Raw genomic sequence first — 13,320 nt, 5'->3', positions numbered from 1 at the left:
TCTTGTTAAGAAAATTCCTATATATTCCTAGATTCTTGAGAATTTAAAATTATGAATAGATGTTGAATATTTTCAAAAATTTTTTGCATTCATTTTGGTAATCAAATAATTATTTTTCACTCTAGGTTCTCCGTTACATTTTAGAAGATTTGAAAGTAAGAAAATATGAACTTATTTCCATGCCAGTGTTCTTAATTTTGTATAGACACAACTTTTTGTCTGATATCATATTTCTCTGCCTAAAAACATTTTGCAAACTTTTCCACATGATAAATAAATGGCAAAGATTATAATATTTTTGTCTGATAGAATCTATTTCTCCTTCATACTTAGAAGGTATTTTTCCAAGTATAATATTGTGGATGTGGATTGACTTCTTTTTTTTTTCCAGGACTTTTGCCATTCCAATATCTTTTGGGTTGTACAGTTTCCAACAAGAAGTCTTCTGTAATTCCTACCTGTGTTTTTTCTCTGTATGTCATGTTTTTTTTTTTTTTAATTTTTTTTTTTATCTTTTCCTCTAAGCCACCCTTAAGATCTGCCCCTTTGTTTTTTCACAGTAGATAAGATATGACTATGTATGTGTGTTGGGCGAGAGCGAGAGTGTAGTTACATTTATCTTTCTTGGTTTTCTATGAACTTAAGTCTTTGTTTTCATACATTTCATTTATTTTGGAAAAAAAATTCACCTATTATTTTTTCTTTCCTTTCTTCTCTTTCTGGGCTTATAAGTACAAGTATACTAAGCTGTTTGTTTTCCTACAGCTCTTAAATGCTCCAATCTTGTTTTTTTTTTTCCCCCCTTTTGTTTTGCTCTTTGTGCTTCAGTTTTGGTAATTTCTCCAAGGTCACTGTTCTTTCCTCAGCCATCTTGGGTCTCCTGTAAAAACCTATGCAAGGCATTCTTTATCTTTATCATTGTGGTTTTGTCATTTTAAACATTTCTATGAAATTTTTGCTCATAGTTTTCATCCCTTTGCTGAACTTATCCGTTGGGCCTCATCGATTGTTCTCCTTTTCTATCAGATCCTTTAACATATTAATCATAGTTATTCTACTTCCTTGTCTAAAAGTTCCAACATCTGTGTCATATCTGAATCTGGTGCTGTTGTTTGCTTTGTCTCTGCAGGATCTCTGTTGTTTTGACTTGCCTTTTCACCTGCTTAAATTTTTGTTTTCCTTGAAAGCTGGACATCTTGTGTAGAGTGGTAGAGACTAAGATTACAAATTTTATGCTTAGAAATTGGTATACATTTCCTATGTAGACCTTCAATGTGGAGTTTTCAATCTACTAGGAAGCTGAGCTGTGTTTCCGGTTCCTTGTTGGAATGGGCTCCCCACAGTGCACCACAGACTGCAAGGTTCCTTTAGTGATGACTTGTGCTTAGCATGAGGCTGGGTCAGTATAGGGATTTTTCCAATATCAGCTTCACTATTATTAGCCTTAGTTCATCCCTTTTTGCTGCACCCCAGAGAAGGTCTCTTTTCACACTCTTGTAATTCTCCCAGCAGAATTCCACTGTTCCATACTTGTTAGCCTGTTGACAAGTGTATTTGTTGTTCAGACAATGCCTCAGACTTAGGTAATCATTGTGCCCCTGAGTCTCAAGAGTTTTCATTGCTTTCTCAATTCTTCTGCCCCTCCCTCAAGTTTAGAAGAGTTATTTTCTTCTATTTTCTTTCTCAATTGCAATGGATTTGCACCAGTGCCTTAGGGTGACAGAATTTGCTGCCCTTATTCCCCAAGTAGAAGACTTTTATTCCACAGAGGAGGTAGGGGAAAGGGATCAGGGAGAAGAGGATCCTCCCTTCCCACTGCCCTGACCTTGAGCTTGAGTTGGTATGATGCAAGTATACCCTTCAGAGATGGTTTCAAAAGACTCTCTCCATGATTTTTTTTGTGTGTGAGCACATGGGGAGGTCAGTGGGGAAAAACACCCATAAGATAATTTAAATCCCTTTATATCTGTGGCCCTAGGAGTTCTAGACTCTCTACATTACTAACCTACACTGAATCTTTACTAATTTGTTAGTAGTCTTAACTAAGTTTTTACCAGTGTTCAGCTTCCTCTGTCCCAGGTAAGAAATTTACCTCATCTCTTCAGGTAGGGCCCTGTCATACCTTTGCTCTCTGATGGGTAAACAGAAGTTGTGGATGTGCTGTTTGTCTGGGTTTTTTATTTTGTGTGTGTGTGTGTGTATTGTTGTTGCTCTTTTCCATAAAGGTAAGAGTGATGCCCCTTCCAGCTTTGGGCATCTCCAAATGAAGTCAGAAGTCTATTTGCTTTTGACAGACCTGTCACAGTTATGACCTGTGTTTAAGAATAGACCACATTCTGTCCTTCCATGACTCTATCTTTCCTTTGGCAGAATTTCCAGAAATTTGGAATTACAGGTCCTGATGGAGAACAGAAAATATATATTTCCCCTTGAAGGTAAATTGATACCACCTTCCATGTGGATTTGCATTTCTTGACATTCTCTGTAGAGTCCATTTTGGATATTTTCCCATTACTCTTCTTATTAAGTCAAAAAACCTCCAGAAATTCTCTTATGTTGAGAAAGGATATGAATTACATCATTATAAATTTATTTACCCTTGATAACACTTCACAAAAGCTTTTCTAAACCACATTTCCCATTTCAAAAGTATAAAGCCAACAGGCTATTCTATTATTTCACAAAAGAAATCATTCAATTAGTAGTATGTCAGATGAAAGGGACACTTTGAATTGTGGCGTCGTCCTGAACATATGAAAAAACAAAGTCTACACCTGTCATAACTATGAGATGAGGCATGAATATTCTATATATTTCTGATTAATCAAAATCCATGCAAAAATATCAGTCAGATCAGAAGAGTCAGAATTGATTAAACCACGTTTAGTTTATCTGTATTGTTCCAGTATCACACAGATTAGAATAGAAGCCACTGTGATAGTGTGGGAACAAAAGACTTGTCAACCTGACACTATTTTAAACACAGAAACAAATGGAATCTCGCAAACCAATTCTGATTAACTAAACCTGACTCTACCTTGAAAACCATAATGGTGTTTTTATGATTTTAATATGGTTATCAGCACAGCCCTTCTATTCTGAGGTATCTAGACACATAATCTTCAGGTAGTGGGAAAGAACATCTTCAATTTGAGAATAACATGGCCTGCAGTATGCCAGCCACATACAGAAAACCACAGGGCAAACTTGATTCTGGGGTGATTAAAAGCTCACTTGAAAGGACCTCTTTGCATGTGGAACTTTCCTGGGCAAAAGATAGAAGTTTTCTTTGTCTTCAAAGAGCTTCAAAGGATATGAAAAAAAAAAGCCTGTGCAAACTAGGGAATTAGATGTGTGAGGTAAAGAAAGTATTAACATTTTAAAATCAGTGTCAAGTCCCTTCTCGTTGGTTCCTTCTTCCAAATACCATCCACTCAGGTAGAAACAGGAGGAATAAATCCTGACCTGACTTCATCTACTGCTATTGTGCTAGAGAGACTAAGGACTTTGAAATAACTGGGTGGACATGGCTGGTGACTGAGGATGCAGAAATGGGAAGACACCTGGGAAGGTCCCCCAGGCCTCAAGGAGCAGTGCAGTGGGCAGATGTGGCGGAGCATCCTCTGGGTAACTAGAATGCATGTTAGAAGCAGCAGTTTTTGCTATACCTTGAACTGTCTGATCACCCACCAGAGGATTAGACCTCATGCACTCTGAGAAGCAGGAAGTGAAGATGAACAGACATAAACCCACTGCTGCTTTTCTTTGTTTTCTCAGTCTCCTGAAATTCAGTCCTACTTGGTTCCTACAGCCCATTCCTCAGAGACCTGGCAGCCTCCCTCCCTCTCTCCAACGAAGCACATCAGCATTTCTGATAGAAACACCTGCGAATCCTCCCACCTCGGTGAGCAGAGGGTGAGGGGGTGAAGTGTTCAGGAGGGCTGTGTGTTTAAATTTCTCTTCTGCCAAAAGCTATTAATGCTTTCAATAAAGACAACTCTCTCTTTTGTTTTAAAGGAGATAATAGCTTTAAGGGGCAACACAAAATTTTAAATCCACAATTTTTTTTCCCATTCAAACCCAATTAGCAATGAGAGCAACACATGAGCTTCTTCCAGGTTTACACAACAGCAATATCACAATAGCTTTCCCAAACCTAGTCAATTTGAAATATTCTTACTTGATATCCCTCTTCCACCTTTAGTTAATTCAACCTCTCCCCTTTCCTAATTTACTTTTCTTAACATCCACAAACATTTCTCATTAGCAAGCCATGGAAAGAAGGATGTAGGATTATAGCAATTATAAAATCAAGGCCAATGCATCTTATTCAAAGCTCACTGACCCCTATCTATTTGAATTAGCAGTGAAATTCCACTTCAATAAACCACTGGTAGAAAAATAAAAATGCTACAGCATTTTAGAGTCAAACTTAACTCACGTTCTCTAGATAATAAATCCCTTTAAAAAAGATTTCTCTAATTATAGTTCATTTACATTATATCCTAACTTACATTATACCCTGTGTAACCACAACCATGCTATCATAAGCAAATGATGTTACATAATTTCAGGTTTCTGAGTTGGTATGTAAGGAACATGGAAGACCTACTCTGGCCTAACTTCAAGCAAAAAGCTGAAAAAAACTGAAAACTCAACAATACTTAGATCTGTAAAAGAAGTGAAGTCAAGCTACTACCCCTATCCCTACCCCCACCCCCAGTAGAAAAGCTGGCAAATACAGAGAAGTACAACTTACCAGAGTGGAAACCTCTCCAGGAACCAGTGCACCTGAAAACCTAAACCATAATTGATGAATTATTGGAGGCTCAGACTGAGAGTTTAAAACTCCTGGGAGGGCTGGGGATATAGCTCAGTTGGTAGAGTGCTTGCCTTACATGTGCAATGCCCTGGGTTCAATCCCCAGCACCACCACCAAAAAAAATTAAACTTCCAGGAATCAAGCCATGAGAAGACCCTGGTGACTTTGTGAGTTTTTCCTCCTGGAGGTCTACCAGGTTCTCACAATAAACATCAGAGAAAATTTCCTTCATACCTCCAGTAGGGGAAGAGAGAAAAAAGAACCATTTTGAAACTTGCTACAGTATTCTGTTCTTCTTACAGGGTTAGCTCTTGGGAGAAACTAATCAGAGCCTAACCTGCTGGGGTTTTGACAAAAGCCTAATGGACCCAAGGGAAGGGAAATATCCAACTTCAGCCCCCTCCAGAAATCATGACCCACCTAAGTGGGGTGCAGGAGAGAAACTGATAAGCACTTGTGAAGTTCATAGTCCAGAGAAAGGATCAGAGAAAGGATTACTAAAAGGCTGTCTTCCATACCTTACCACCACATTACTAAAGGCCTCTTTATAGCAGCTTCAGCCCAGTGCAGCCTGTCTGGCTGTCAAGAAAAAAGTTACACAAATACTGAAAGATTTAAAAAAAAAAAAAATCACAGTTTGAAGAGGGAGAGAGTGAGCAAGCATCAGAATCAGACTCAGATATGGCAGGGATGTTGGATTATCAGACCAGGAATTTAAAAATACCTATGATACATATGCTAAGAGCTCTAATGGATAAAGTAGACAGTATGCAAGAATAGCTGAGAAATGCAAGCAGAGATAAGAATTGTAAGAAAGAACTAAAAGGAAATACTAGAGATCAAAAACACTGTGGCAGAAATAAAGAATGTCTTTGATGGGCTTATGACATGGCTGAAGAAAGAATCCCTAAGCTTGAGGATATTTTAGTAGATACCTCCAACACTAAAAAGAAAAGAAAAGAAAAACAACCTTGGGAAAAAAGAACAGTAACAAATATGGTAGCTGTTAATCTAACTATGTAAATAATCACTTTAAACATCAATGGTAAATGCACTAATTAAAAGATAAAGATTGTTAAAATAAAAAGTACAAGACCCACTTACACGTTGCCTATGAGAAACCACTTTAAACATAAAGATACATGCAGATTAGAAGTCCATGGATAATACCATGCAAATACTAGTCAAAAGAAAGTGAAAATGGCTGTATTGATTTTAGGCAGAGCAGACTTCAGAGCAAGGAAAGTTACCAGACATAAAGAAGAGCATTACATAATAACAATGGGGGCAATCGGAAGTCTCAAACAATCCTTGACATGAATAGACTTAACAAGAGAATATTAAATAGGAGAGGCTAGAACAGCATGGAGAAAGAGACAACTTCACTATAATAGATGCAAACTTCAACACCCATTCATCAGAAATAGATAGATCCCAAAGGCAGGAAATCAGTAAGAACCCAATAACAATCAACTGCATATAATGTACATCTATGGACTACTTTTCCAACAACAACAGACTACAAATTCTTCTGAAACTCACACGGAACCTTTACCAAGATAAGCCAGATTCTGGGCCATTAGACATACTTTAACAAGTTTACAAGAACGGAGATCTTGCCATATGTGCACTTAGAGCTCAATAGAATTACACACAATAGAAACCAATAACAGAAACATAGGCCAGAAAATCCTAGGTGGAGATTAAGCAACACACTTCTAAATGACAAATGGATCAGAGAAAAAAATCTCAAGAGAAATTTTCGGAAAAACAAAACTATAGAGACAGTAACATGATCAGTGATTGCCAAGGGTTAGTGGAGGGAGGGATGAATAGGTGGAGAACAGAGCAGTGAAACTACTTCATATGGTACTATAATGTACAGCGCCAAGGGTGAATCCTAATGTAAACTATGGACTTTGGTTGATCATAGTGTGTAAGGGTATGTTCATCAATTTCGATAAATGTACTTCCCTGGTGGGGGGGGGTTGTTAAGGGTAAAAGCTATGTGTGTGTGAGTCAGGTGGTAAACAGAAAATATCTGGACCTTCTGCTCAATTTTATTGTTAACCTAAAAGTGCTCTAAGAAATAAAGTTCATTTAAAAACATATATACATTTTAATAACTTATTGTCATAACTTGGACTACATCTGACCTGGTATATATTTCAGAATGTGTGTCCCATTACGAGGGGGGAGAAGTCAATTGATCAATAGGCTGTTTAAATTTCTATAGATTGAAACACTCAAACTATCTAGGGTCTAAAAGCCCCCCCCCCACAGCTTTATTGGGTTTCACTTTTTAAAATTATCTGACCAAAGTTCATCAGGAAAGTAAGGAATTTAAGTAATTGAAAGAAAAACAGGAAGCATTTGGTTGGAGAGAAAGAGAAGAGAGAAAGTGAGGATGAAAATTATAGCAGAAAGAATTGGTTTGAGATTCTGTATCTTAAACATGCAGGCAGTAACAATGATTAAGAAGAACGAATGTAAAATTTCTTTTGGGAACTAAAAAGGCATGGATCTTGAGTGAAACCATGAACATAAAATAGAAGTCAAAGTGTGGAGTCAGTGTGGAAAGGGTGTAGTTCAAGAAACGGTGTTTGTGTGGTGGGTAGGGAGGTCACCTTGGTGACTGTTAGCTCAGTTCCATCCAGAGGTTAAACCTTCATTCACATTTCCTCCTGGGTGTGGTGGATGTTCTTGGTGGCTTATCCAGTGCCCCACTCTGTCCATTCCTTTTCAGGGAACCCTCAGGCCTTCACACCCAAGGAGACTCCAGGAACCTGACCCCACCTGCTTCCTATACCCATGGGCTTGATTGCTAAAGGCTTTTCCTGTTCTTGAAGACAGGAATCAGTGAACTTACTTTACAGAGTCAGTTTTAGGTCTCGCAATCATACAGGCTGCATCACAGCTACTCACGCCATTGTGATGTGAAAGTAGTACAGACGATGCATACATGAATGAGCCTGGCTGGCTTCCATTAAAACTTCATTTGTGGTCACTAAAATTTGAATTTCATATACTTTTTCCATCATGAAATACCATACTGCTTTTGATTTTTTTTAACCATTTAAAAATGTAAAAGCTACTTTTAGTTGGTGGGCTATATAAAAATAGACACTGGATGGGATTTTGTCTGTGAGCTGTAGTTCACGGACCCTGTGATAGACCAGTGTGGTCCAATAGTACCTTCTGGGATGGTGGAAATGTTCTAAAAGACTGCCAAATATGTCTGGTAAATACTTGAAATGTGTCCAGCACGACTAAAGAGTAAATGGAATTTCTACATTTTATTTCTTTCTAATTAATTTAAATATAAGCAATGTTTGGCAAGTAAATTGGCCTCACTTTATTATTTATGTTGGACTGCTGGCAACTTTAACCCTCATCCCTCTCTTCTCTTATGCCCCACCCCTGTGCATCCTCTCTTTCAACACTGAAGGGAAATTCAAACCATGCTGCTCTTCCCTGTCCCCAAGACTCTCACCCTCACTACAATAAAAAATAGGGCCAGTCTCCTTTTCTTGTTCTATCTAATCACTTTGGACCTGCTTAAAAGGTTGCCCTACTTTTCCTAGAAACCCAAGTTAGATAAGTTATGAACCTTTGCAGACCCTCTTGGTGTGTGCGAGGCTCATCTGTCTCAACATTGAATCACATTTTGGGCAGAGGCTCTATCTGTCTCTTTAGGAGACTGCAGCAGCAAGTCATTGCACTATTGGATAGCACAGTTCTAGACAGTGACTTGGTTTAAGGGTAGGTGACTTGGTTTGGAGTAGGATCATTGAGAACATCTGGGAAATTTCTTTTTGATTTTTTGGAAAAAATAATCCTTTGTCCCTGACATGATGTGAAAACAGGACTCTGCAGCCCATTTGCTGCTGACATTTATTGGTGTTTTATTTACAAGGGAACTAGTCTTGGAATGAAGTTGATCTTGTGATAGGAGAATGGGTCCTTAATGACAATATTGAACTTCTGGATCAGCCTCTTCCTGAAGCCAGCCCTTCCTCTCAATTTCCAGGTATGTAAGTCAACATATTTCTGATTCAGATTTCTAATTTATTATAGTCCAAAGCATTCTAACATATACCATTGATTCTAAGAAGTACACATTCCCCCTTTTTAAAAATTTTTTAGAACTGGGATGAGTCTTACAATCTTCACCAAAACATAGTTTATCTGGTAAAATCTTTTCCCTTCTTCGTGGTACACAAAATAATGAAACATCTTATCTTGGTGGTGTCTTAGATATGCTGATTTTTTTGCTTTATATTTGATGATCCTTAGGCATTAAGGTTTTATTACCCTCTTTTTGGATATCTATGGACATTTAACTTTCTAAGTAACTTTACATTTTTCTCTAAGTTTATATATATAGAGAGGTAATCTATAAATAGTTCTTTTTTTTAAAGTTTTATCACTCAGTATTATGGTGCAGCATTTTCATGCATGACTCAAATTTAGTACCAGGATAAGATTTTATTACTTGAAAGCTGAATATGAACTAAAGGCAATATGTAAAACATTGTCCAAAATTGGAAATATCATTTGGGAGCCCCGACTAAACCAAAGACCATTGTTCAGGGGCTGGCATGTTCTGGTAATACCTGGCACTGACTGCACTGGCCTTGGGTGACATGAAAAGCAGGGAGTCTGCTTAATTGTATGCTTGCTGCACTCCATTGTCCCCAGCTACTGAAGGGCAACGCAACTATGAATTACATTCCTGTTATTATTAGGTTTTTAACATTCTTTTTGTTTTATTGCAAAAAAATCAGCATAATGTAAGCTTATTATTATGGGCTTTAAGTCAAGAACTACCAAGCATTACCATTAATTCAAACATATTGAAATCCAAAATAAACACCCATTTTCATGAGCCAAAACTCCCAATTCACATCAAATTCTCTTATTACAAAAAAGGCCTTCTTGCAAGTGTTCTCTCTATTCCACCCCCAAATCTCTCTCAAAATGAGAATAAGAAACTATAATGAAAAATAAAGTCCCATTTCATAGTTCCAACAACAACAACAAAAAAAGTTAAAATACCTAGGGAAGTATGTGACCTATTTGCAGAATACTGTAAAAGTTTGAGCTCTAGAAAAGAAGTCTTAAATAAATCGATGTGGTATTTTTGCATTGGAAAAGTAACACCCATCTTCACAAAATGCTAAATAGATTTATAAAATCTTCATTAAAAATTCAACATAGATGGAGAGAGGGAAGCATAAAAAAGTGATTTTTAAAATAAAGGGTCCAAGAAATTTGTAATGTTTTGAACAACCAACAATAAAAAATTTAAAAAAATAAATAAATAAAGGGTCCAAATATCCAAGAATATATTGAAAGTAAAGACTAATGAAAGAGACCTTGCCCTACCAGATAATAAAACTTCAATAATTAGAATGTTCATTGACAAAAGAATTGGCAGACAGATCAATGTAATAGACTTGATAGCCCAGAAATCGACCCCAAACTCAGTGTATATTGAAGGTGGCATCACAAATCAGTGAGAAGAAGGAAGATTATTAGATAAATGATACTGGGACAGATGGTTAACTATTTGGGACAAAAATCTAAGTTGAATAAATTGTAGTGGATGACCGTTTAACACATTAAATACTTGAGGTAAGTATAGAATGAGACAAGGCCTCTTTAAGCATAAATGATTGGGAAGAGATCACAATAGAAGATGGAGCACCTGGTCTGTCTCCTCTCCTCCCTCTTCCCAATGCCTATGGGAGTGATAAGAGTGGTTTGAAAGAATAAAATCTTCCAGAAAACAGATCATAAAATAAGTACCAATACACTAGAAACTGATGGAATCCAGGAAGAAGGAAAGTGGGAAAATAATATATATGTATGTATATATTATTAAAAAATTATATATTGTATATATTATAAAAAACTTTCTTCCCAATCAGGCCCCACAGCAGATGATCCTTGATCCTGGACCAATACCAGCATCACTGGGGAGCTACAGATTCTTAAATCTCACTCCAGGCCCATTGAATCTGAAATCCTGGGCATGGGACCCAGCCATCTGCATTTTAATAACCTTTCAAGAGACTCTGCTGCACAGAAATTTGGGAGCTCTTGACCTAGGGAAACTCCAGGCTTATAGTCAAATACATGCTGAATGGGTTCTTGGACAGTCGGTAGGACATGGTGTATATTCCAAGCAGCTGGGAAAATGGGCCTTCTCTCCACTGTCCTCGAAACTGAGTTGGGGTTAGTCAGGGACTCAGGGTCAAGTCCCAGGAATAACTTTCAAAATACATACACTTTCTGCATAGGGAGGGTCCTTAAATCAGTGTTGGAGGGAAAGGTGGAGCCTGAGAATTTTCTGCCCTCACAGGGCTAGCAGAGAAAGGAGGAAAAAAGAGAATTTTCATCCCCAGAATGATTCACAAACAATGTCTCTCTGAAACAGTACTTCTAGCAGGGTAACTGGCAAAGTTGCCTTAGACTCAAGAAGATAGGCCTGTGCCCAAAATTACTATTAGCAAGTGGAAACTGAGTCTCCTCATTGAGAAGTGACACCCACCTTGCCGTCTGTCCCCATGTTACTCACTACACTTATCTACATTGAGAGCTCTCATTCACAAACATGTAAATAAACAATTGTTGAATAAAATTGTTGGAAGATAGGAGTGAAGGTTCTTCCAGAATGCAATCAAAAGATGAGCGATGACACTGGGCACGATGGCACATGCCTGTAATCCCAGCAACTTGGGAGGCTGAGGTTAAGAGAATCGCAAGTTTGAGGATAGCCTGAGCAACCTAGTGAGGCCCTGGGTAACTCAGTGAGAGCCTGCCTCAAAATTCAAAAAAATAAAAAGGGCTGGGGATGTGGCCCCTGAGTTTAATCCCTAGTATCCAAAAAAAAAAGGCAAAAAAGACGAATGAGCATGGAGACAGAAATACCAACACATGAGGCTAGTTCCTGAGGTTCAACATTGGTTCAGTAGGTCTTCTGGAACACCAGAAAATGAAAAATGATTACAGAGATTATAAAAGAAAACATCTTGATTGATTGCACTACATAAGAATGGCAAACAACCACCCATCAAAATCCATAGTGAAACAATCTACAAGTTAGCAAAACAGTGTAAGAGATAATGTGAAGGGTGATGGCATTAAATCCAAGGAATTCGTAGAAAAGACTCAGTCATCCGTCAGTCCCATCATTAGAGGGCATGTCTCTGGCTGAACTCCCTTCCTTGAAAGCCCACCAAGTGGGCTTTGTACAGGTGTTTGTCATTTGGTAGACAGGAGACGCTGTCTTTCACTTGCCATCATGTCTTGGGTGTGTATGATGGAGTAAACACTGTCAGGTTCAATGGTAGAGATCAATGGTTCTCACACCCTAGTGCACATCCAAATCAGCCAGAGGTCTGGTAAAGTGCAGAGTACTGAAGATGTTTACCAAAGGGTACAAACTGTCAGTTATAAGATGAGCAAGTGAGGGGTTTGGTGGTGCACCCGTCATCCCAGTGGCTTGGGAGGCTGAGGCAGGAAGATCACAAGTTCAAAGCCAGCCTCAGCAAAAGCAAGGTGCTAAGCAACTCAGTGAGACCCTGTCTCTAAATAAAATACAAAATAGGGCTGGGGATGTGGCTCAGTGGTCAAGTGCCCCTGAGTTCGATCCCTTGTTAGCCCCCCGACCCCTGCAAAAAAATGAGCAATTTTTGGGAATCCAACTTTTAGGGTGAGTCATGATGGATATGTTAATTAATGTGATCATAATAATCATTACACTATGTACACTTACATCGAATCATCACACTGCATTTTGAATATTCACAATCTTTATTTGTCAATTAAATATATATATATATATTAAATCCAGATGACAGGACTCTATTCTCTGAGTTTCTGATTCAGCGGCTCTGGGGAGGACATGAGAGTTTCAGTTTCTAAGAAGTTTTCAAGTGATGCTGATGATGCCACTCTAGGGAACCACACTTTGAAAAAATGTAGGTCAGGAGTTGGCAAGCTGCTTCTCTAAAGGACCAGGTAGTAAACATCTTAGGCTTCGTGTATGCAGTCTTTGACACAACCACCCTGCTGTTGTAACTTGACATCATAAGATGCCATGGGCTTGTATTCCAATAAGCTTTGTTTATAAAAATAGGCAGCAGGCCAGCTTCGGCCAGCATGTCAGAGCTTCCCCTGGTATAGGTGAGTGGGATCCAGGCAGGACAACTCACATCAGTCCGTGAATTCTAAACCCAAGTTCAATGAATAGACTTATGAATCACTTGATTACCCTTTCCAAGACATGCCTGTATTGACATTTGGGACAAGAGTGATTTTCATTGGAAAGTGTGGTTGGACCCTGAAATGAAACAATCAGGAAGGAGGGAAACCGGCAGGGAACTTCAGCGTGTGCAGGAGAGATGTTATCAAAGCCACAGAAGAGATGGCAGTTTTGGTGGAGGAGGCATCTTGCTAAATGGTTCTCATGGAAACCAAGTGTACCAGTT

This window comes from Marmota marmota, unplaced genomic scaffold (assembly GCF_001458135.2).
Source record: "Marmota marmota marmota unplaced genomic scaffold, marMar, whole genome shotgun sequence".
In the NCBI taxonomy this organism is placed as follows: domain Eukaryota; kingdom Metazoa; phylum Chordata; class Mammalia; order Rodentia; family Sciuridae; genus Marmota; species Marmota marmota.
Note: the sequence above shows the minus strand (reverse complement) of the source record.